We start from the raw sequence: 23561 nt of genomic DNA, 5'->3' as shown, positions 1-23561 counted from the left end.
GTGCCCTTTTATTTAAAATGCATCTCTGGGTGATTTGTGAGGCATAGGAATTCGTTCATTTCCCCCCAAAAAACAAATATAGTCCGGCCCCTAACAAGGTCTGAGGGACAGTGGACCGGCCCCCTGCTCAAAAAGCTTGCTGATCCCTTCACACTCAGTTTTCTGTCTCCCTTAAGTAGGTATGTCCAAATGTATTTGCTCCTTACATCTCTAGGTCAGCACCAAGAACTTCGGCCAGAACCTCTGCTGTGTTCTCCACCCTTTTCCTAGTCCAGGCTCCTTCCTAGTCAGGGCAGCAAGGAGGGCTTAAAAAGGAGGTGGGGAAAAGAAATGGCTAAGGTTGCTAAGATAAGGAGGTAGAATTGGAGATGAAACACATTGAGAGGCCGAAGAATACAAAGGAGGACCTTGTCCACATGAGGAGGTTTGGTCCACCACACCACCCTTCCAATAACTGTTCCCGTGAAAGAGGGAGACCAGGAATGAGCCTCTGCTAAGATGTACTGCTTGACTGTCTGCCCACCTTTCATCATGCCCACTTCTGCCCACAGAGTTAGGAGCTGTAGCACACCAAAGTAATGTAGTCACATGGAAAGATCTAACATGGAACTGGTGAAGAAGCTGCAAGCAGGAATAGCTAAGCTGGAATGTCAAACCTGGTGAAACTGACCTTAAGTAGCTTTCTCCTTCAAACTTTGGCAGTCTGCTTTTGCAATTGCCGTTTTGATTATCACTGGGAGCCTGAGAAATTAGTTAATTCACCTCACAAACACACAGCCTGGTTCTGTTTATAGCTGCATGGCAGTAAGTTCCACTGAGTTCACTGCGGCTTGCTTCCAAGCAAGTGTGTGCTTGGACTGCAGCCAAAATCCTAAAATCTTCACATCAAAGAACTGCTGAAGGGAGGAAGGACTTAGAGGGTGAAGAGGAGCAATGACCCAGATTATCACCTCAAAATTGTCCTCTGTGGATGGTTTGGTGGGGTGTTTACTAGCTCAGCCAGCAGGGGGAGTATGTGTTGCCACCCCCTAAGGAATTTCCCTTCTGGCAGTGTGATTTGGTCTCCTTTCGCAAAAGGCATTTCCTCCAAGTGTTCCTTGAAACAAAAGAGAAATAGCAACAGGAAGCCCATAACCCAAAGGCTCGCCAGAGAGGGCGTCCACTGCTGACACCCTTGACCTCTTGGCGGTGGCAGTGCAAGCAGAAGGAAACAAAACAACTCAAATATCTGAAGCACGTGAAGCAACAAAGCTAAAAATAACTGTCAGTGCACATCAAAACAAACACCGCAGGTCGCCATGTTGGACCATTGTAGTAGGGGCAGGGAATCCATAAACCACGATAAGGTTATATCTTTGAAGGGAGTAATCAAAATGTCACAAAGCCACGAGCAAGGTTTTGAATAGTTCGTATTAAATGTTAAGCAAAATAAAACAAGTGGGGAGCGGAAGAGGGAGAGAGAGATGAACACGATGTTAAAGGAGCAAAGTACAAATGGTTTTTAACCCTTTTGCTTATTTTTACTTATTTATCACATATATATATCCACCCTTCCTCCAAGGAGCTCAAGGTGGCAAGCATGGTTCTCTTCCTCCCCATTTTTTCCTTAAAAACAAAACAAAACCCTGCAAGGTAGCGACTGACTGGCCCAAGGTCACCCATTGAGTTTCATGGCTGAGTGAGGATTCGAACTCTGCTCTCCCTGGAACTAGTCCAGCCCTCTAGCAACTACATTTGTCATACTGAGAAAGCAGCCAAAAGTCAGACCCATGCCATATGTTTATAAAGCACAGCCAACACACATTTAAAGCACATGACCTACCCCCAAATAATCCCAGTAGTTTAAGGTACTGGGAACTGTAACTCTGTGAAGGGGAATCCACAGTTCCCACAGTCCTTCCCACAAGGGAAAACAGAAAAGAGGATAAATTCTCCACTTTCCATTTGCTTGGGTGAATGAAAACAGGGTTAGGCTGCCTTTTCTCCTTCTCGGGGTACTTCTGTCCCCCACAGGGAATCTATGGCCACTTAACAGTGTAAGAAGCACAGCTAATTCTAGGGCAGGGGGTTCCAAAACTGGTCCGTGGACCACCATTGGTGAGCAAGATTCATTCAGGTGGTCTGTGGCATGTCTGTGGATAGAAGGCTGTCCTATTAAATCCTCATATTGTTTTTTAATTGTATCACACAGCATCTAGCATAGTGCATTACAATTGCTACAGCAGGTAGAAAAATCATTTTAAGTGCTCCACCAAGATGCTTGGCAATTTTCAAGTGGTTGGGGGTGTGTGTGTGGATTTTTGGATATCTACACAAGACTGCACATGATCCTTCCGAGGGAAAACCAGTATTGCATGCCGGAGCCAGCCCTAATGTTAGAGATGGTTATATACAGCTTGTCTCAGGCAAGGTATTTTAGGTAATCACAATATCAATTATTCAGCATATACGGTATATATATCTCCAAGAGGGAGGCACTATTTGGATTCCCTGGTACCAAACATCTAGGAGGAGTCTTTAAGTGGGTTTCAGCATTGAAGAAGCAAAACAGATTAGGCTGGGGGCCAGAGCTGTTTGCTTCTGTTCCTAGGAGTGCAGCTTTGGTGTTTCTAAGAGCTATCCATGCACCCCATTCCTTTAAGTTCTCCATTAAGACAACTCAAATGTAGCTCACTTAAGCTACACACAAATAAATAAAAACATTGGTGATTTTGTGTGATGCTTCTGTTTGTGAGTTTTGTTCCTTGCGTGGCGGTTGAACAAAACCGTTTGTGAAAGTTTTCCCCCTTATGTGACGGTGTTATTTATAGAGTGTAGATCAGCTTTTGCCCACCTGATGCCCTGAAGGTGTTTTGGATCACAGCTACCACCAGCCCATGCAGGCTCTGGATGGTGGGAGTTGTAACCCAATCACCTGGAAGGCACCAGGTGAGCGAAGGCTGGTGCAGGTTGTACCTTTTCGAGAGGGCTTTGTGTGGTCGTCTCGGCAAGTTCCGTTTCCTAAGAGCACATCTACCACTTTACACACACACACCAACCTCTTTCAAGTGTTGCAAAACAATGTGGTTGAACTGCAGGAGCCCATCATTTATGTAACCGGGAAAGCCCTCCTAAGCCGCTGTTGACATCCACAGGAATTAAGTGTCTTACAACAGTGTGTGGCATGCACTGGCCCCTCCCCAAAAAGGGCAGGGTTGAGACCTGGGCCACCCCTGGTGTGCTACATCGCCACCAGAGGGCAATCTTGCCCTTACTGAGAGCTGAGAGCGAAAGGGCACTGCCAGGCAGACGTGCCATCCCAGGGCATATTCTGTGGACCCTGCTCTCACCACCATCTGACCAACAACACAAGATTTATTCTGGGGTCTTTTTCACTGTGGGCTGCTATGTACCTTAGGGCGGCATAGCCATCTATCGCCAGGATTAGAGAAACCTGGCGTAGGTGCTTGCAAGATTTCAGGTCAGGCAAAGATCTTCATCAGCAACAATGGGCAGGCGGCTAAGGTGCGAACAGAACACTGCCTTGGCAACCTAACCCATATATACAGGGAAAGGCTAATGTGGGCTGTGGGTGTGTTCATAGGGAATGGATACTTCATGCTTCCCTTGCTCCCCACATTTCCCCACAACCCATACCTTCAAGCTGTGCCCCAGCACCAGCAACCAGGCCCATTGCCAGCCTTGGCACCCAGATTGGCGGAAGGTGGTGCAAGAGAAGAGTTCATCACCCCATTTCCTGCTCACTGAAGCTCCCCTGCCAGTACCTCTTTTGCCTTCACGTTAGACTGAGAGTTGTCCCTACCATTAGGCAGAGTGAGACATCTGCCCCTGAGACAGTGGTTCTGGGCGTCACAGAGGGCGCCAAATCGTCGTCCTTTAATGCATCTTACAATATTGCCTGATAAGGGAGTGCGAAGAGGTGCTTTACTGTCTTGCCTCAGCTGCCAAAACAGTTTCCACCCCAGGGGCCCAGAGAACTTGACCAGCATGAGATACTATGTCCCTTGACTTGGGTGGGAAGGCAGCACTTTGCTATCAGGCCAGCCCAAGCATTAGTGCCCCCCCCCCACAGCAATTCACAGGGTTGGAAACCCCATCCTTGCAGCATAATGTGTAGTTCTAATTTAATTCTCCGTTACGTCACCAATTCAGATCATTTGACTATTACCACTTCTCAATATGTTGAATGCGTCTGAAGTGTGTTTTGGTGGGGAGGGTGACACGTTGGGACCAAATCGCAATCCAAATGGGGCATCTTGTGTCCCTCAGGCCTAATTTTATGCGGCCCTTAGCCCAATTTCAAAAGCTCTCTGCAAAGAATCAGTTCAGGCTTCTGGCCACAGAATGATCTTTCTCTCCACTGACTTGCTGGGGAGGAAGAGAGAGGGACTGAATGGGAGTATCAGAGAAGTAAGGAGTGGCCCCACACACTTGTGGCTGGCCCTAGTTGCCCTGCCTCTGGCTGCACAGCTGGCATGCAACACCTGGAAGATTACCCTCGCAAAAGAAGGTGGCTCTCAGCAGGAAAAAGGTTGCCCCCTCATGCTGTAAATCAAGAATTGGGGAACCTCTGCCCACCCAAAAAAAACACTGGGTGATGTCAGCTGATGAGTGGCATTCCCATCAATGTTGAATGCACCCACCTGTCAGCCAGCTTCCCACAGGGAAGTGGTGTGCACTGCCAAAGCAGCAGGATTTAACCACTCATCAGCTGCTCAGGCCCTTACACAGAGCAGGACTGAACACTCTGCTCATCAGCTGATGAGTGGCAGGCTAGCCAGCACATTCCCTATTGGTGTCCAGAGGAGGGCAACCAAAATGGTCAAAGACCTGGAAACGATGCCTCATGAGGAACGGCTAAGGGAGCTGGGCATGTTTAGCCTGGAGAAGAGGAGGTTAAGGGGTGATATGATAGCCATGTTCAAATATATAAAAGGATGTCACATAGAGGAGGGAGAAAGGTTGTTTTCTGCTGCTCCAGAGAAGCGGACATGGAGCAATGGCTCCAAACTACAAGAAAGAAGATTCCACCTAAACATTAGGAAGAACTTCCTAACAGTAAGAGCTGTTCGACAGTGGAATTTGCTGCCAAGGAGTGTGGTGGAGTCTCCTTCTTTGGAGGTCTTTAAGCAGAGGCTTGACAACCATATGTCAGGAGTGCTCTGATGGTGTTTCCTGCTTGGCAGGGGGTTGGACTCGATGGCCCTTGTGGTCTCTTCCAACTCTATGATTCTATGATTCTATGAATGTGTTGGCAAAGCAGACCTCCCTCCCTCCATGGGTCAAATCTGACACTTGGGCGAGTCCATCCACCTATCAGTCGCCTGGTGCCTTTGTGATGTGAGTTGATTGACACGTGGGTGGCTCTGCCCACCTGTCACAGTTGGCCGGTGCGGTGGGAGGAGATAAAAGATCTGGCAGCTTTTGGGCCAAAAAGGTTCTAAATGGACCAAGAAATATTTGCAAGCTTTCGTACCCCACATCATTTCCTCTGCAGACACGACTGAGGCTTAACTTCCACTCCATGCTGCCCGTGTATCTATCTCAAGAGCTTAGACACTCTTTAAACTGATAGCCTTTATTGTCAGAGTAATTTGTAACGAATCATGGAGCTCAGCCAAGAGAAGGGCACCGTGTTGAGAGAAACGCAGCCAAATGACCAAATAAGAGATTGGGAAGCTGGGGCCTCTCTGGCACTCTGTAGCAGTGGAAGTAAGACAACCCAGAGCTCAGAAGGGCAAAATGAGGGGCTGTCTCATCCCTGCAATATGGAAAAAGTGCCCTGGCTAAGTCTGTCTATGAGAATAAGATGCAGTTCAGTACCTAAAGTGTCTGTATCTAGGTGACTCACTGAAAAATATGATGCCACATTTCCTACACTCTGGAAGAAGAGATGTTGGTGAGTTCACAGTGGTGTCTCGCTTGCTCATAGATCTTTGCCTTGAACACAGCTCCAGCTGCAAGCTACTAGCAGCACATCAGATCACGGGCCTTGAATTGCTAATAAAACTGTCACTATAATTCAGTCTTATCTTCCTATATACATAACAGTCTAAGGCTGTCGTCACGCTCTTCAATTCGCACGGCTGCCACTAGGTGGCCATGCCAACACCAGCAGGAAAGTGAGGAAGCAGCGCTGGTGGCAGGCGTTAAAAGAAGTGGGGAGAGGTTATTCAAAGAAACACACATCCCTCTGTTATTATTGCTGTGTTTTTACGGCCAGGGAGGGGCAGGTGAACCAGCGGGAATCTTTGCCTCAGTCGCCAGGATATCTCAACAGCCTCAGGTACTACTGTGTACTTGACTTGGGCTGAAGGGTACCACCTCAGGCGGCTACTCTTGCACAAAGCAGGGCTCTTTAATGCAGATTTTATTAGCACACAGTTGTATTGCTGGTGAAACAGCACCTATCGTGCTGCAATTATAACGACACAGGAACTCTGCCAGGAAATAATAATATAATGACAGCCCTGTTTTCCAGCTGTGTTTTGGAGTACCATTAATCTGGGTGTGTTTTTCACTCCTCTCCTTCTTCTTCCCACCTTGACTCTCGTTTTGCCTCTCCGACCGTGGCTGTGGGGCAGAGGGAGGGACAAAAGGACATGTTTTCCTTCTCTGTCCTCTCCTCCCACTTGTCAAACACAAGCCCTTTGATCCTGTTGACAGAGTAAACGGGAGTCCCGGACAAACAGTCCAGCTGCCTTGACACGTGAGGGCCCGACTCGTGAGGGCTTGCTGACCTCCATCACTCCAGGCCCAAAGAAGCTTATTCACTGCCAGTCCCAGGGCCTCCTGAAGGCAGAAACATTCAGGCCTAACTGGGGTGCCTGGCAAAAGACACTCCGGTGAGGACAAGGGAGGCTTCTGTAAGGCCAGGCAGAGAAATGAAGAGCTTCACTTTAGAGTGTTGGGCCTCCAAATAATGATGGCGATGAACAGCAGTCTTCCCTTTGAAGCACTGGGCCCCAAAATAATAATGTTGATGTTTAAATACTAATACTACTTCTAATAATCTCTCCCAGCGGTTGGGCCTCAAAATAACGATGGCAATGGTTAAGGAGCAATGCAGTGGAACCCCGGTTGTTGAAAGTAATCCAGTCCAGAAGACCCTTCGACTTCCGAAATGTTCAACAACTGAGGCACAATTCTCAGTCGGCAAATTCCTTTTTTAAAAATGGAGAAATGTGCCTAGGAAGCCATTCAACTTCCGACGCAAGTTTGAAAACAGAAGCATTCATTTTCAGGTTCCAAATTGTTCAGCTTCTGAAGCAATCGACCACCAAGGTTCCACTTTACTAAAAATAATCTTCCCATTAAAGTGTTGAGCCTCAAAACAAAACAACAACAGCAAACTTTTACACAGAGGAAGCCTGCACTCCAATTACGCTTGGGTGAACTGCATGCCCCTAGTGCTTTTTTCTGTGGGTACTCAAGAGTACGCTAATCCCAAGCTCTAACCACTACACCACACTGTTTCTGCATACGCACATATATACGCCATACATATAAGACAATCTGCTTCCTTAGCCAGGGGTCGGTGGCCTCATTCCAGCAGGGTGCATATGTTTTCCTCTTAGAACTTACAATAAAACAAAACCGAAAGCTCGGGAGTAGCTGGTTCCCAGAAGGAGGCCTCTGCCCAGAAAGATTCGTGATCAAAGGTCTGTTTGGATCAGCATTCCTTTTCCAACAGTGTTTCTGGGAAGCCAACAGGCAGGGTCTGAAAGAAGAGCCTTCCCCTGATTGTTTTCTCCAGCGTCAACAGCCACTGGCAAACCTATCCTCCCAAGAATTTGCCAACTTTCCTTTTCAAGCCATCTAACCACCAATCTTTGTGAGCTACTGGGAGTTTTTTCAGCTAAAGATCAGAGCGAAGTGCTTTAAATAAATAGATACACCTGCATACATGCAGCTGTGATGATCAGGCACACACCTCACCTGTCTCTTTGCCAGGGGTAGGCAACCTAAGGCCCGTGGGCTGGATGCGGCCCAATCGCCTTCCCAATCAGGCCCTCAGACGGTCCAGGAATCATCGTGTTTTTACATGAGTAGGATGTGCCCTTTTATTTAAAACGCATCTCTGGTTTATTTGTGGGGCCCGCCTGGTGTTTTTACATGAGCAGAACGTGTGCTTTTTATTGAAAATGCATCTCTGGGTTATTTGTGGGGCATAGGAATTGGTTCATTATTTTTTTTCAAAATATAGTCCGGCCCACCACATGGTCTGAGGGACAGTGGACCGGCCCACGGCTGAAAAAGGTTGCTGACCCCTGCTCTTTGCCAAAGAACCAGCTTGGAAGTGTGTCCTGTTCATTGTTACCTGCCAACAAACCTGATTATTCCCTCTGCTGGGCCTACTGCAGAGCTAAACAAATTCTAAAGAGGGCTGAGGGGACACTTGTCATGTCTGCTAGCCACTACCAGTCCAGGCCCTGACTTGTTATTCCTTAAAAGCATTATAACACATCACAGTGCAGTGAGGTGCTAGCGGGTGGATCAGTATCTGTGTTACACAACACACCAAGCGCTCCCAACAGCTTCACTTAAAGGATGTTTATTAAGCGTTAAGACTGAAGGGCATACAGAAATGAGACTCAGCTCTTAAAAGAAACATGCAGTTGGCTGTCTGCTAGGACTTACATAACAGAAATCCTGGGTTTCTGTTGGTGGAAGAGGACAGGCAGAGTTTATGTGGACCATCAAAGAAAAAACTATTTCCAAAACCATGTTAGTTTCAGAACAGGCAAGAGTACTTCATAAAAGATTTTGTGGAACCCATGAAAGGTGATGATGGCTTTACAAACGGACTGGACAATTAGCTATATAGGAATGTCTCTGAGCTTCTCCTTGAGGGCAAAACAGAAGGGTGCAGAGATGTCAAGCCTGCACTCTGGTCAGTGATCAAAATAAATTGATTTTTTAAGCCTTTCACTGTCCAGTGTTGTGGTCAGGAGATCAACTTCTTGGCCAACTTGTGTGTACCAAAGCATCTACTTGTTTGCAGTCGGGAATTTGTTGCTGGACTCCTGGCACCTTTGATCTAGCTGTTGGTTCAAAGAAAAAATAGGTATAAAAAGGAGTCCTGGATGCCAAGATCCAAGTTTGGGGCAAGTACTCTTTGGTGAGAAAATCCCAGCAGAGATTTAAAATCACAAAAGATGCAGCAACGTAAAGAGTCAAAATAGAGGCTGCTAGACCTTGTGAGCTGCAAAGTTTCCTTCTCCCCCCAGCATAGGAAAAAGCCCACACGTTTGGTAAGTTAAAAAAATGATTTACTTACAAACTCTCCAAAGGTCAGGTTCATGTGCTTCAGAAAAGGTTGCTTGGCTTAGTTACAAAATGGTGAGATATTGGTATAGAAACTCAAGAGTGGCTTGTGAGAGCCATGTGGTCTGAGCTGGAGCAACCAGCTCAAACCTCTTTACACATTGAGCTTCTCAACCGGACTGGAGGTTGACCAATAGGCTTGATTACTCATTTCCTTTGAGGTAAAGGGAAGTAATCTCTCTAAGCCTGGCAGGACAGCTTACTCTATGGTGTTAACCCCTTCATGCATTAACTAGATTTAAGCATGTTGGTTTTGAGGCTGGTTATCCCTTATCAGCAAGGCCAGTCTTAGCGTTTTGGGGGAGGGGGGCAAACAGCACATTACATTAACTATATAGCTGTACCTTTAAGCCTTCCTGATATTATTGAACTCCAATTCCCCATCCAGCATGATTATAAGAGTTGAAGGCCAGCACCATCCAGAAACAATCACAGATTCCCCACCCTTGCTTGAAGTGCAGGGTTGCTCACATGCCTGTTTACACCAGGGATGAGAAAGCTTTGGTCCTCCAGATGTTACTGAACTATAACTCCCATCACCCCTAGCCATTGGCCTTGCTTGCTGAGGCTGATGGGAGTTGTAGTTTGACAGCATCTGGAGGAACAAAGGTTCCCCATCCCTGGTTTACACAAAATAAACCACTTGGGACTCGGATCTGGATTGGGACCCTAGCATAGGGAAGCAGAGGGCTTCAGCCCTTTATCCCCCTACTATGATCCTGGTTTGGATCACCGCCCATCACTTGCAATTGCCATATGAAAAAATTGCTTTCATGGAAGCAAATGGGAGTTAGCACCCATTCCCACCCCAGGTTTGCTGGCCATGTGCCCTGCATTACAGAGAACGGCTCTCCCTTTGAAGGCATTCTCTATTTGAACATGTGTCTAGTCCAGTTTAAAAATAAGGAACCATAGAAGAGAGAAAGCAGGAGCCTATCTGAGAGAGGTTCACAGACATGCTTCCCAACTGTGTCATCTACTGTACTTAAATTAAAGTAATTGTTTCTACATTTGCATATGCATGTGTAAATTAGCACGTGCACATTTATTCAAATCCACCTTCTCTTTTGTCCTTTCTCCTGGGCAGCCCCAGACAGAGGGGGGCCCATAAGGGCCACTTGGCCCGGGCCTCCGATTCCAAAGGGGGCCTCGGTCAGCATATTCACAATTGCTGATCAAATACTAAACTTGAATTTGGAAAACGTTTTTCCAAATCTTCTAACTGCATTACGCATTTTCTTATCATTACCAGCTACAGTGGCCTCCAATGAGAGAAGTTTCAATATATTAAAACGAATTACCGGTTAGTCTTTCTTTCAATCAACAATGGCTCAAGAACACCTAAATGGTTTAGCAATGATAAACATAAACCACGATAAGGCGAAGTTGCTTGATTTTTCCTGCGTAATTCAAAAATTCACAGAAAAGAAATTTATAAGACTTCAGTTATCCCCAGGGTAAAAAAAGTGAGGGGCACATTATCTGCCTGGCCCAGGCCTCTGCCTGGCTCTGCAAGCCCCTGCTTCTGGGGCTGCATAAATTGTCATCTAACCACCCGCCCCACCTGCAAATTGTACACACAAGGAGCCCAATCCAGATTAGGCAAAAGCCCCCCCCCCCAAAAAAAAACCTGCCTCCCCCTCTGGGGTCCCAAGCTTAAACTAGAGGTCCCAGGACCTGCCCTGGCAATGTGTGTAAAATAACCCCAGCCCTGCCCTTAACGTGTAGCTTGACCCTCAGTTCCTTGCATTTCATGCTCTGGCAGAGGCTTGGCTGCTCCAGGGCCCCACCCGTCCTGGAAGCAGGTGCCTTGGTCAGCTGTCAGCTGTATAAGCAAAAGCCCAGGCACACCGCAGGCAGCACAAGATAGGCTGCAGAGAGCTGCCCCCTCCCGCTGCCCCGCACAGGCAACGCTTGGCCCAAGCTGCAGCTGTCAGTTCCTATCTTTAGTAGGCCGGGTGTCCCCTTACAACCCCACACATATGTGCTTCTCCTGCATGCTGGCCACCTGCCTGCTGGCAAGCTCTGCCCCATCCTCTCTCCCTCCTCCTTCCCCAAGCCTCAAGGGAAACAACAACATCAGCACTGGGCGCCCTGGCCTCAAAGCACCTACCATGCACCTGCCTCTGTCAGGGGTAGTGTACTGAACCCTGCATGGAGTGGCTGGACTCAGTCCCCGCCCTTCCCGTGCCTTGCTTTTTGGCCCACATTGATTGGGTGTCCCTGGTTAAAGAGATTTCTATGGCCCTTGAAAAGCAATGACAGCATCTTAAATGCAGAGACATCACCTTGCCGACAAAGGTCTGTATAGTTAAAGCCATGGTTTTCCCCGTAGTGATGTATGGAAGTGAGAGCTGGACCATAAAGAAGGCTGATCGCCAAAGAATTGATGCTTTTGAATTATGGTGCTGGAGGAGACTCTTGAGAGTCCCATGGACTGCAAGAAGATCAAACCTCTCCATTCTTAAGGAAATCAGCCCTGAGTGCTCACTGGAAGGACAGATCCTCAAGCTGAGGCTCCAATAGAGCCACTGGCAGTCATCTTCGAGAATTCCTGCAGAACAGGCGAAGTCCCAGCAGACTGGAGGAGGGCAAATGTTGTCCCTATTTTCAAAAAAGGGAAAAGAGAGGACCCAAATAATTACCGCCCAGTCAGTCTGACATCAATACCAGGGAAGATTCTGGAGCAGATCATTAAGCAAACAGTCTGTGAGCACCTAGAAAGGAATACTGTGATCACCAATAGTCAGCATGGATTTCTGAAAAATAAGTCATGTCAGACTAACCTGATCTCGTTTTTTGACAGAATTACAAGCCTGGTAGATGAAGGGAATGCAGTGGATGTAGCCTACCTTGATTTCAGCAAGGCATTTGACAAGGTGCCCCATGATATTCTTGTAAAGAAGCTGGTAAAATGCGGACTTGACTATGCTACCACTCAGTGGATTTGTAACTGGCTGACTGACCAAACCCAAAGGGTGCTCATCAATGGTTCCTCTTCATCCTGGAGAAGAGTGACTAGTGGGGTGCCACAGGGTTCTGTCTTGGGCCCGGTCTTATTCAACATCTTTATCAACGACTTGGATGATAGACTCAAGGGCATCCTGATCAAATTTGCAGATGACACCAAACTGGGAGGGGTGGCTAACACCCCAGAGGACAGAATCACACTTCAAAACGACCTTGACAGATTAGAGAACTGGGCCAAAACAAACAAGATGAATTTTAACAGGGAGAAATGTAAAGTATTGCACTTGGCCAAAAAAAAAAAAAATGAGAGGCACAAATACAAGATGGGTGACACCTGGCTTGAGAGCAGTACATGTGAAAAGGATCTAGGAGTCTTGGTTGACCACAAACTTGACATGAGCCAACAGTGTGACGCGGCAGCTAAAAAGGCCAATGCAATTCTGGGCTGCATCAATAGGAGTATAGCATCTAGATCAAGGGAAGTAATAGTGCCACTGTATTCTGCTCTGGTCAGACCTCACCTGGAGTACTGTGTCCAGTTCTGGGCACCACAGTTCAAGAAGGACACTGACAAACTGGAACGTGTCCAGAGGAGGGCAACCAAAATGGTCAAAGGCCTGGAAACGATGCCTTATGAGGAACGGCTAAGGGAGCTGGGCATGTTTAGCCTGGAGAAGACGAGGTTAAGGGGTGATATGATAGCCATGTTCAAATATATAAAAGGATGTCACATAGAGGAGGGAGAAAGGTTGTTTTCTGCTGCTCCAGAAAAGCGGACACGGAGCAATGGTTCCAAGCTACAAGAAAGAAGATTCCACCTAAACATTAGGAAGAACTTCCTGACAGTAAGAGCTGTTCGACAGTGGAATTTGCTGCCAAGGAGTGTGGTGGAGTCTCCTTCTTTGGAGGTCTTTAAGCAGAGGCTTGACAACCATATGTCAGGAGTGCTCTGATGGTGTTTCCTGCTTGGCAGGGGGTTGGACTCGATGGCCCTTGTGGTCTCTTCCAACTCTATAATTCTATGAATACTTTGGCCACCTCATGAGAAGAGAAGACTCCCTGGAAAAGACCCTGGTGTTGAGAAAGGTGGAGGGCACAAGGAGAAGGGGACGACAGAGGACGAGATGGTTGGACAGTGTTCTCGAAGCTACCAGCATGAGTTTGACCAAGCTGTGGGAGGCAGTGGAAGACAGGAGTGCCTGGCGTGCTCTGGTCCATGGGGTCACGAAGAGTCGGACACGACTAAACGACTAAACAAATGGCCCTTGAAGGACTGGCAGGTTCACAATCCAGCCCTCCAGGGTTGCACTGGCACCATAGGTAGTACAACTGCACACCGCCAGGAGAAAAGCTAGGCTGGGTTTAAAATCCAGGCAACACCAACATACGTTCTGTTCCAAAGTAGAAAATGCCCTGTCAGTCACCAGGCCTCTATTTGAGAGTATGTGGCTGACAAAAAAAATCCCACCATTTACACTGGCACACGCCATGATGCAAGTTAAATGAGCTATGGAATCCTGATGACCATTTTTAGGCCGTTTGCAGGAGGATCAGTGGGTTTATTTTTAATCAGTGACAGATAATGGTTAGGAGATGGGTCTCCTGAAAGCTGGGAAACCTCCCTGTGTTTCTGAACGAGATGGGCATCAGGGCTTGGAAAAGTTGATACACCTCTAGCTGAGGGAGCAGCTGTATGTATGGGTGAGAAATAACTGGCTGTTTTGGAAGAGGCAAATGTTGATTGATTGATTGATTGATTGATTGATTGATTGATTGATTGACTACTTGGAGTCTGCTGAAATTGGGCATGCACTCTGGAAGGAGTTGACCAGGCTGCTCTCTGGAGAACCCTGGAGTGTCGCCCACTGGCCTCCCCTTAAGCTCTGCTTGTATATTTGTAAATAAGGGAAAATATAACTAAGACACCTTAGCAGTGCAATCCTATGCATCTCTGCTCAAAGACTGGCTGCATCGAGTCCCACCATGTAAACTTGAAAAACAGAAACACAAAACGCAACATAACGGAAGCAACCTTGAAGATATCCCTGGAGAAACAGCTGGACCACATCCAGCCTTGTGCAGACCCTAACAGAAGACCACCACCTCCATGCCCGCCTGCCCTTTTCAGATTAAATCCACTTTCTGTACCCCCACAGTCTGAAGACTAGGCTCTACCCCAGTAACTTCTGCTTGGCATTTCAATGGCATCAGGTGCCTCCCTTGCTTCTCGCTATTTGATCCAGTAATGGATGGGAGGAGGAGGGGGGAGCCTGTTAGAAAAAGAGAGGTCAGATCTGGCAAGGCTGGGAGGTGCTGCATTGCCTGTGAATGTATGTGCTGAGTGAACAGGGCTGGGGGGGGGGCGGAATGGAGGGGGGCAGTGCCTCCCGCTGCCGCCTCCCTCCACCCCACCACCAGTGCTGTTCTATTCTTAGCTTCCGGGCTGTGTGAGCCTCACCTAGTGCTTGTTCTCTCCATTTTCAGATATGATCCAGCACGATTCCCTGCTACGCATCCTTCCTGAGAAGCTGATGACATCACAGAAGCCGGGGCTGGAATGCTGGGCCTGTCCCATCCATCTAGCCTCCAATTCTAGGGAGCTCTTCTGGGGAATTGAGGGGTGGGAAAGCGAGATGGGTTTTCTCCCTGCTGAGCTTTTTAATCCAGTCCCTGCAAAGAGGAATAGAGCTCCGGAATAATTTAGAAAAATGAGTAGCCTTCAGGCAGAAGTACGGAGAGCTCTGTTGCAAGTTTGTGGGGCTCTGTCGTAAAGGGTATGGGGAAAGTCAACTGGGGGGGGGGGCTTATCCCAGAGTGAGTCCCAAATGTAAATTTGAGTTACAGCCTGAGAATTTTTTTTTTTTTGGGGGGGGGGAGAGAGAGACATTAACAGTACAACCCCAGCCATGTCTACTCAGAAGCAATGCCTATTAATTTCATGGGTCTTACTCCCAGGTAAATGGGATTAGGATTACAATCTAATTTGTCATATATTATTCCAAGTAATTTCCAAGGAACGGGCAGAACAAAACACAAGGCTCCTGCAATACAGTGGTACCTCAGGTTACATACGCTTCAGGTTACATACGCTTCAGGTTACAGACTCCGCTAACCCAGAAATAGTACCTCGGGTTAAGAACTTTGTTTCAGGATAAGAACAGAAATCGTGCTCCAGCTGCACGGCAGCAACAGGAGGCCCCATTAGCTAAAGTGGTGCTTCAGGTTAAGAACAGTTTCAGGTTAAGAACGGACCTACGGAACGAATTAAGTACTTAACCCAAGGTACCACTGTACTTCAATGTCAACAGTTCTTCATTATTTTAAAAAATCCAAAAAATCTGGCACAACGTAAGCACAATATTTTCTCTGAAATTGTGAGGAATAAATGTGTAAGCTATTGTTTTTGTGGTTGTACATTGCAGCAACACCCTTTTGCCCTAGGTTGGAATAATTGCCATCTTCTACAAGTTTCCTACTCACAACTGCTCTGTTTTCAAATCTCAGCTCTTTTCACCAACGTGAATTGAACCACTGACCACTTTTTAATTGAGCTGTGTGTGAGCCTCAACAGTTTCCATAGTTAAAAGGATCTTAAAGGTTTCCACACCTCCTTGCTTTCTCCACAAACAAGGTAAGGGAGGGGGATAGGAACATAACATTGCTCAAAGTTCACATCCTGCTTATGTCAATGGTGAAATTCCTATTGATTTTATCGGCTTTCAGTTGCATCTTTGACTTGTTTTGCTAGATCACGGAAGATCCTTTCAGATACCCTTTTGACCTTGCCCAGCACCGATGCAAAACATTGCATCCCACTTTACTGGTACTATGACTAAGCAAAGTGCTTGAAAACAAATTTCTAGTGTTCAGGCAATGTTGTACCATTTCCCAGACATGCCAGCGACTGTATGGGAGAGGCGAGTTCACGTCAGTGAGCTCCGTCTCTACATGCCCCCTTGACTAAAAAACCCTAAAATGACGTAGCCTTTTCTTGTAAGAGAGTTGTTCCAGCCCCATGAATAAAGGAACAAAGGGACATAAAAGAATACAGTACGGATTTATGTATAAGCTAAACAAGCTATGCCTTAGGGCCCCACTCTCTTGCCCCCCCCCCATTAAAGGAAAACAGAACTGGATGTATATCCCCAAAATATAAGATAAAAAAACAAATAAACTAAAGCCTACATACAGCAACAGTGTTTTGTGTTGTGTAGGCTCCTAGGATGTAAGTCATGGCCCCCGCCTGCTAGCCTGCTCCCTAAAATATCACTGGTTTGCTCATTTCTAGATATAGGGTGCCTACATTCTGCATGGTCTGTTTGCAGGGCAACATGTGCAAATGGTTTTAGATACCTATTAGGTCCATAAATTATCATACAGCCTATATTCAACACAAAAACAGCGACAATTTGTTGTTGACAAAGGACAGCTGAAAATATAAAGGGCCCCATTACCTTCAGTAGCTTAGGGCCTCATCAAATCTAAATCCGGCCCTGAGGGCAGGACCCAGAGACAGCCTACCCACTGCAAGAGGTGGCACTCTGCACACCCATTTACACCACCAAGAGGGGGGCATTTTGGGGTCCAGCGTTGCCACTCATTCCTCTTCCCTGGGCAGAGGAGCTGAGCGGCAGCGCTTTGAGGAGCACCCTGGCTCCTGCCGAGTTCAGTGAGAACTGGGGCGCCGTGGTGGACAGGGGGCGGCAATTCCTGTTTCACCTCAGGTGGCGAAATGGGATGGGCCGCCTCAGGCAGAGCCACCTGAACTAACTGTCTCAGGCAAGGGAACTGAGACAAACAGTTGTGACAAGAGACAAAGTTCTAGGCCTTATTGACAAATGATAACAAAACAAATTGCTGGGTTGAGATGTTATCCACCTGAGAGTTCTTAAAACAGCTCAAATGTGAGAAATTGCCTCTTTAAGATTAGCCTCCACAGCTGAGGATTGGAAAGATGGCTATTGTAATAATTTTTTGTAAAAAGGGAATATTTTTTCTGGGAGAAATAGCCTATCTTTTTCGAATCTGGATACACAAGCTTGGAAAGATGCGTGCTAGAGACCTGGGCAGGGATGCGGGTGTTGCCCTCTGGGGTCTGAACTGATTTTGTCTTGGGATAAGTCTAGTCTTGCTTGCCCTGTTGTTTTCCACGCCTTACCTGCACACATCTGCAAATGTTTACAGTGAAGGCTGGTCCGTTAGAGCAGGAGTGGGCAGAAGCAAGATTGAGATCTCTGGGCACTTTGCAGTAGATCACCAAGGGTTTCCAACTCCCAATTGTTTAACAACAACAACAACAATTCTTCCTAAATTAGGCTGCTAAGATGAAGAAACGTTTTTCGAGTGGTGGTGGTGGAGATGGGGATTTTTGCATAACAGGATTGTGAGCTGAGTTCTGTTTGTGAAAACTAAGTCCTGGGCTGAAAGTGTGTTCCTTAATTCTATTTTTTTAAAAATAATATTTATTCAAATTATTCAAATTTTAAAGATTACAAAGAGAAAAAAATAAAAAAATAAAAAACAGAAAAAATACAAACAATTATATATATATATATATATATATATATATATATAACAGATCAAACATCACTTGCTTTCATTCACTTACTTCCTTGACCTCCTCACACCTCCCATTTTTGTATTCTAATTCAGTTAGATATTTCAGCAAATCCTTTCCAGCTTTGTTTTTATCTTAATAATTTATCTTAATATGTTGTGATTTTGCATTCTCTTCTTTCACCAATTCATTTTTGCTTAATCCTTTATATCTTTTCTGCTAAAACCACATAATTCTATTCCAACATCTTTCTAACATTCCTTAATTTTACAATATTTCTGAAGATAAACGTTAAATTTTTTCCAATCTTCTTCCACCGACTCTTCTCCTTGGTCTCGGATTCTGCCAGTCATCTCAACCAGTTCCATGTAGTCCATCACCTTCATCTGCCATTCTTCCCGGGTGGGTAGATCTTGTGTTTTCCAATACTTTGCGATAAGTATTCTTGCTGCTGTTGTGGCGTACATAAAGAAAGTTCTATCCTCCTTTAGCACCAATTGGCCGACCATGCCCAAGAGAAAGGCCTCTGGTTTCTTCTGGATGGTATATTTAAATACCTTTTTCATTTCATTATAGATCATCTCCCAAAAGGTCTTAATCTTTGGGCACGTCCACCAAAGGTGAAAGAATGTACCTTCAGTCTTGAAGGTGTGTTCCTTAATTCTAGGCGCCTCTCTGCCCTAAGCCATCTCAGAAGTCTCATTAAAAAATAACAAAGTAGCTCTGCAAATAATGTAGTGCCCTACCCTGCCAGGCTCAAGCTGGTAGGCTTTGGCCCTAGAATGTATGGCGTAGTAGAAAGTGTCTCTGAACATGTGCAGAGTTCCTTTACTATGGAGTACTGGCAAGCATGGCCCCGCCTCCCCACATCCAGGAATAAGGGGCAAGTTTCCAGGTTAGTGTGTGGTTGGTTTTCAGACAGGCTTGTCCCCTATACCTACCTACTCACAGGTAAAGGTAAAGAACCCCTGAATGGTTAAATTCAGTCAAAGGCAACTATGGGGTTGTGGCGCTCATCTCACTTTCCGGCGTTTGTCCACAGGCAGATTTCCAGGTCATGTGGCCAGCATGACTAAACTGCTTCTGGTGCAATGAAACACCGTGACAGAAGCCAGAGCGCACGGAAACACCCTTTACCAGTGGCGTAGCGTGGGGGGTGCAGGGGGGGCCGGCCGCACCGGGCGCAACATCTGGGGTTAGGGCAAATCCACGGGTTAGGGGGCGCAAATCCACGGGTTAGGGGGCGCAAATTACTTGCCTTGCCCCGGGTGCTGACAACCCACGCTACGCCACTGCCCTTTACTTTCCCGCCGCAGTGATACCTACCGTATTTTTCGCTCCATTAGACGCACCGGACCATAAGACGCACTTAGTTTTTAGGGGAGGAAAACAATAAATAAGAAAGAAACGCAAAGCCTCCTGAACGAAGAGGGAGTACTCCTCCATCTTCACTCAGGAGGCTTTGCGGCTGTCCCTGAAGCCAGGAGAGCAAGCAGGATCGGTGCGCACCGATCCCTCTTGCCCTCCTGGCTTCAGTGAAAGCAAGCCTCCTGGCTTTCCCCTCACCTCCTGCAAGAGCCGCACGCTCTTTAAAGGGAACGCGGCTCTTGGGGGCTTTTCTGGGAGGTGGGGGAAGGGACAAAGCCGTGTGCTCTGTCCCTTCCCCCACCTCCCGCAAAAGCCAGGGATAGCCGTGCGAAGCCTCCGCAGGGCAGCGGGATGAAGGCAGAAGCTAGAACAGCGAGAGGGAACGCTGCGCAGCCTGCATTCGCTCCATAAGACGCACACACATTTTCCCTTACATTTTAGGAGGGGAAAAGTGCGTCTTATAGAGCAAAAAAATACGGTATTTATCTACCCGAAATGGTGTGCTTTTGAACTGCTAGGTTGGCAGGAGCTGGGGCAGAGCAATGGATGCTCACCCCGTCACATGGATTTGAACCGCCGACTTTCCAATCAGCAAGCCCAAGAAGCTCACTGGTTTAGACCACAGCGCCACCCGCGTTTCCATGTGCTCTGGTTTCCGTCTCAGTGTCCTGTTGCAGCAGAAGTGGTTTAGTCATGCTAGCCATATGACCCAGAAAGCTGTCTGCGGACAAACTCCAGCTCCCTCAGCTTGAAAGTGAGATCAGCGCCGCAACTCCATAGTCAAGTTTGGCTCGACTTAACTATCAAGGAATCCTTTACCGTTACCTTTTTTACGTACTCACAAACGCACATCCCTTTTTAAAAAAAAGATAGGAAGAGGAGAACAAGCTTTCTCCTTTCCCATTCAATAGCCAGGGAATTAAGCCCGAGATGGCCACACCATCTCTGACAGGTCCAAAAAACCCCCCACCCCTCTGCTCTAAGCAGATGGGATGCTCCTGGCAAGGTTAGGAGTACAAGCGACAGTACAGTCCCTTGGGAGCGAGCCAAAGGGACACGTTGGAGTCGGGTGGGGACGCATAAGCTCCTGACCCAAGGGACTTATTACGTGCTGTACCTCGCTGTGGCCTAGCCGGGAAAACACTGCCCGTAATTTAAGAGATGAAGGAAGCTGCCTGTTGCAACCCCTTCTCAGCATGAGCGTGACTTGTGCCCACCCCTGGGTCTCCTTCCCGCTCAAGAGGCACGGGACTTTGGCCGGCCGGCCAGCTCTGTCCTCGGGTACCTCAGGAAGGTTTCGAGAGATGGCTTCATTTTCTCCCCAGGCTGGCCGAAAACACGAGGCTGGCCGAGGAGAACCTAAAAGCGGCGACTTCCTCTTGCGAGGGGAATGAGGCCCTGAATTCCCCCAGCAAATACCATTGTTTATCTTAGACTCCGATAAGGTCCCTGCTGTGTTGTTGTTCTGGGTGAGTGAGTCACACACTGCCTTAAGTAAGCCCCGTGCCAGGCTGGAGCCCCCTCTCTATAAATAGTTGACCTTTCCTCCTCTCAAACCCTTCACTGGGCCAAAATCCAGGAAGGAGCGTGCTTCGCAGCAAAGACGCCACTCGGTTGCCCGTCCTCTCATTAGTGAGGAGCTTAATTTGAACCACAGTTCGCCAGGCCCAGTGAAGGTTGGCCCCCAACCTTTGTTTTCGGTGCCAGGCAGGGCACAGCTCTTGCCAAATAATATAAAGCAGCGGCGATGCATACCCTCCCAACTTTTCTCCGATAAAAATAGGGACGTCCGATTCCACCATCATCACAATAATTTTATTATTTATTCCCCACACATCTCACTGGGTTGCCCCAGCCACTCTGGGCAGCTTCCAACATATCGAAAAATGTAATAAAACATTAAACATTTTTTTTAAAGCCCTATACAGGGTTGCCTTTCAAAGGTTGTACAGTCATACCTCGGGTTGCAGACACTTCAGGTTTTTTGGGTTACAGACCGCTGAAACCCAGAAGTACTGGAACGGGTTACTTCCGGGTTTTGGCGGTCGCATATGGGCAGAAGTGCTAAATCGCGCTTTGCACATGCGCTGAAGTGCTGAATCGCAACTTCCGCGTGCGCAGATACGCCACTGCGGGTTGCGAACGCTGCGGGTTGCAAACGTGCATCCCACATGGATCACGTTCGCAACCCGAGTGTCCACTGTATAGTTACTTATCTCCTTGGCTTGGCAGGGTCGCATTACTCTATACCCTTCAACGTTTCTCCGATGAAAATGGGGATATCCTTAGGAAAAGCGGGACATTCTGGGATTAAATCAGAAATTGGGATGGCTTCTGTAAATCTAGGACTGTTCCTGGAAAATAGGGTCTGGAGATGGTGGCGAATATTTCTGACAACCGTGCCACACACCATATCCTCGATATTAAAAAAAACATGTCTTGCTCCATTCTGGAGTTCAGGGCTGTCCTGGAAACTGAATAGAGAAGCAAGATCTGTTGAGGTGTTAATGCTGTGAGCCCCGCCATTCTGCTCAGGTTGTATGCATGTGTAAATAAAACCATTTATCCTAAAGATACAATGGTCTCTGCTGACCTTTATTCCAAGGAAACTGAACCCTGGGCAAGGGCTCCTGGAGACTCTCATCACTCTAAGGTTAGGATGATGTATAATAGCAGAGGAACAGTTTGGGGAAATGGTTTACAGGTCTAGGGTAGAGACAAGCTGACAGTAAGAGCTGTGAAACAGTCTCCCTGGGAAGGTTGTGGACTCTCCTTCCTTGGAGGTTTATAAGCAGAGCTTGGATGGCCATCTGTCATGGACCCTTTAGCTGAGATTTTGGCATTGCAGAGGGTAGAACTAGATGACCCTTGGGGTCCCTTCTGACTTTGCGATTCTATGAATGATTTTATGGTTCTAACCCATTTGTGGCACAAAAAAATCAAATTTCCTCTGTCTTGAATTGTTCACGCTCATCCTCAACATGCTGCTTGCAACCTAAACTGGTTCCAGATCTTACCATCCACAAAGGTCATCTTGCCATCCCTAGAGGTCCCAGGTCCTAAGGAAGTTAGATTAGCCTCAGCCAGAGCCAGGGCCTTCTCAACACTGGCTCCGGCCTGGTGGAACGCTCTGCCTCATGAGACCAGGGCCCTGCAGGATCTGATTTCTTTCCACAGGGCCTGTAAGACAGAGTTGTTCCGCCTGGCCTTTGGCTTGGAATCAACTTGATCCCCTTCCCCTCTTTCCTTTTTCCTTTCTTTCTGTGATGGAACTCCTATTTGGGGACTTCCCTGGCTTTTTTCTGGCCCACGTAGGACCAGTCTGGATAGTTGGCCTTGGTGAAGATTTGACATTTTCATCCCCAAAAAGTTTTTGATTTGAGTTTTTACTGAAATGAGGCTGCATTTTAATGTTTTGATATTGTATTTTAGTCTTGTTTTTTAAGCAGTATTTCAATCGTTTTTATATTTTGTGTTAGCCGCCCTGAACATGGTCTTGGCTGGGGAGGGTGGGGGTATACCATAAATAAAATTTATTATTATTATTATTATTATTATTATTATTATTATTATTATTAAAGGTGGTTGTGGTTATTTTATACACATTTGAAAACCCACCCCTTGGTTATATTATCCACACTTTTTCTTCCCTACATTCTTCCTCACCTGTCATTGGGCAGGTGTGTATACATTGCTGGGACTGCCTATATCTCAACACGCTGTGGGATGATGTAGAATTAATATGCAGTAAAGTTTTCATTTTGGAATGAAACCAGTCTTTTGAGAAGCGCTTTTTCAAAAGAAAAATTGCAGGAGGTCTAGATTGTGTGTGCACTATGTAGGAAAAAAACCAAGTACTCAAGTCTCCATTGAGTCTAGAATAAAATGTCATGTGTACACAGCCATACTCTGTGTTCCCTGACTTTATTGCACACCTGCCTCTTCTGCTGTGCTGCTTCTGCTGGTCACGGCCTTTGCCAAAATGTTTGCTGAGCAAAAAACCACCAGCATATGTTTCAATGGTGCAAACTAGATAAATGTGCACATAATAAGCATGATGCATTTTTTGTGGTTTTGGCACAGCATTCTCAACCTGGAGAGGGCATTTTGTGAGCAGAATGTGGAGTCCTTTCTGCAGCCCTGTCCATGTCCCCACCCGAATCCAGCAGCCCAAGCCAGCCCCCCTCCCCCCGAGAAAGAGCTGGTGGCCCTGCAGCAAAATCATCATCAGTTTTTGGCAAAGGCTGGGCAGCCCCTAAGCATAAGTTTGGCCCGCTAGCCACGCAGCCATGCAGAGGCTGGAATGTCTCCAGGCAGATTCTTTCCAATCTGGAGTGCA

The 23561-nt window shown here is 47.0% G+C and overlaps 1 protein-coding gene and 1 long non-coding RNA gene across 2 annotated transcripts in view; one reads left to right on the top strand and one right to left on the bottom strand.

Annotated features, from left to right (window-relative positions):
* The window catches only part of LOC307209225, a 247000-nt gene that overhangs the window by 87861 nt on the left and 135578 nt on the right, over window positions 1-23561 (bottom strand). The window lies entirely within an intron of this gene.
* The window catches only part of LOC307208838 (epidermal differentiation-specific protein-like), a 73551-nt gene continuing 52966 nt past the window's right edge, over window positions 2977-23561 (top strand). The window contains exon 1 of the mRNA XM_079963833.1: window positions 2977-2990. The gene's annotated coding sequence lies outside the window, so the exon portion shown is untranslated. The remainder of the gene's footprint in view (window positions 2991-23561) is intronic.

The sequence above is a fragment of the Podarcis cretensis genome (assembly GCF_951804945.1).
Source record: "Podarcis cretensis genome assembly, chromosome: 2".
Lineage (NCBI taxonomy): Eukaryota > Metazoa > Chordata > Lepidosauria > Squamata > Lacertidae > Podarcis > Podarcis cretensis.
This window is presented reverse-complemented; position numbering and strand designations above follow the sequence as displayed.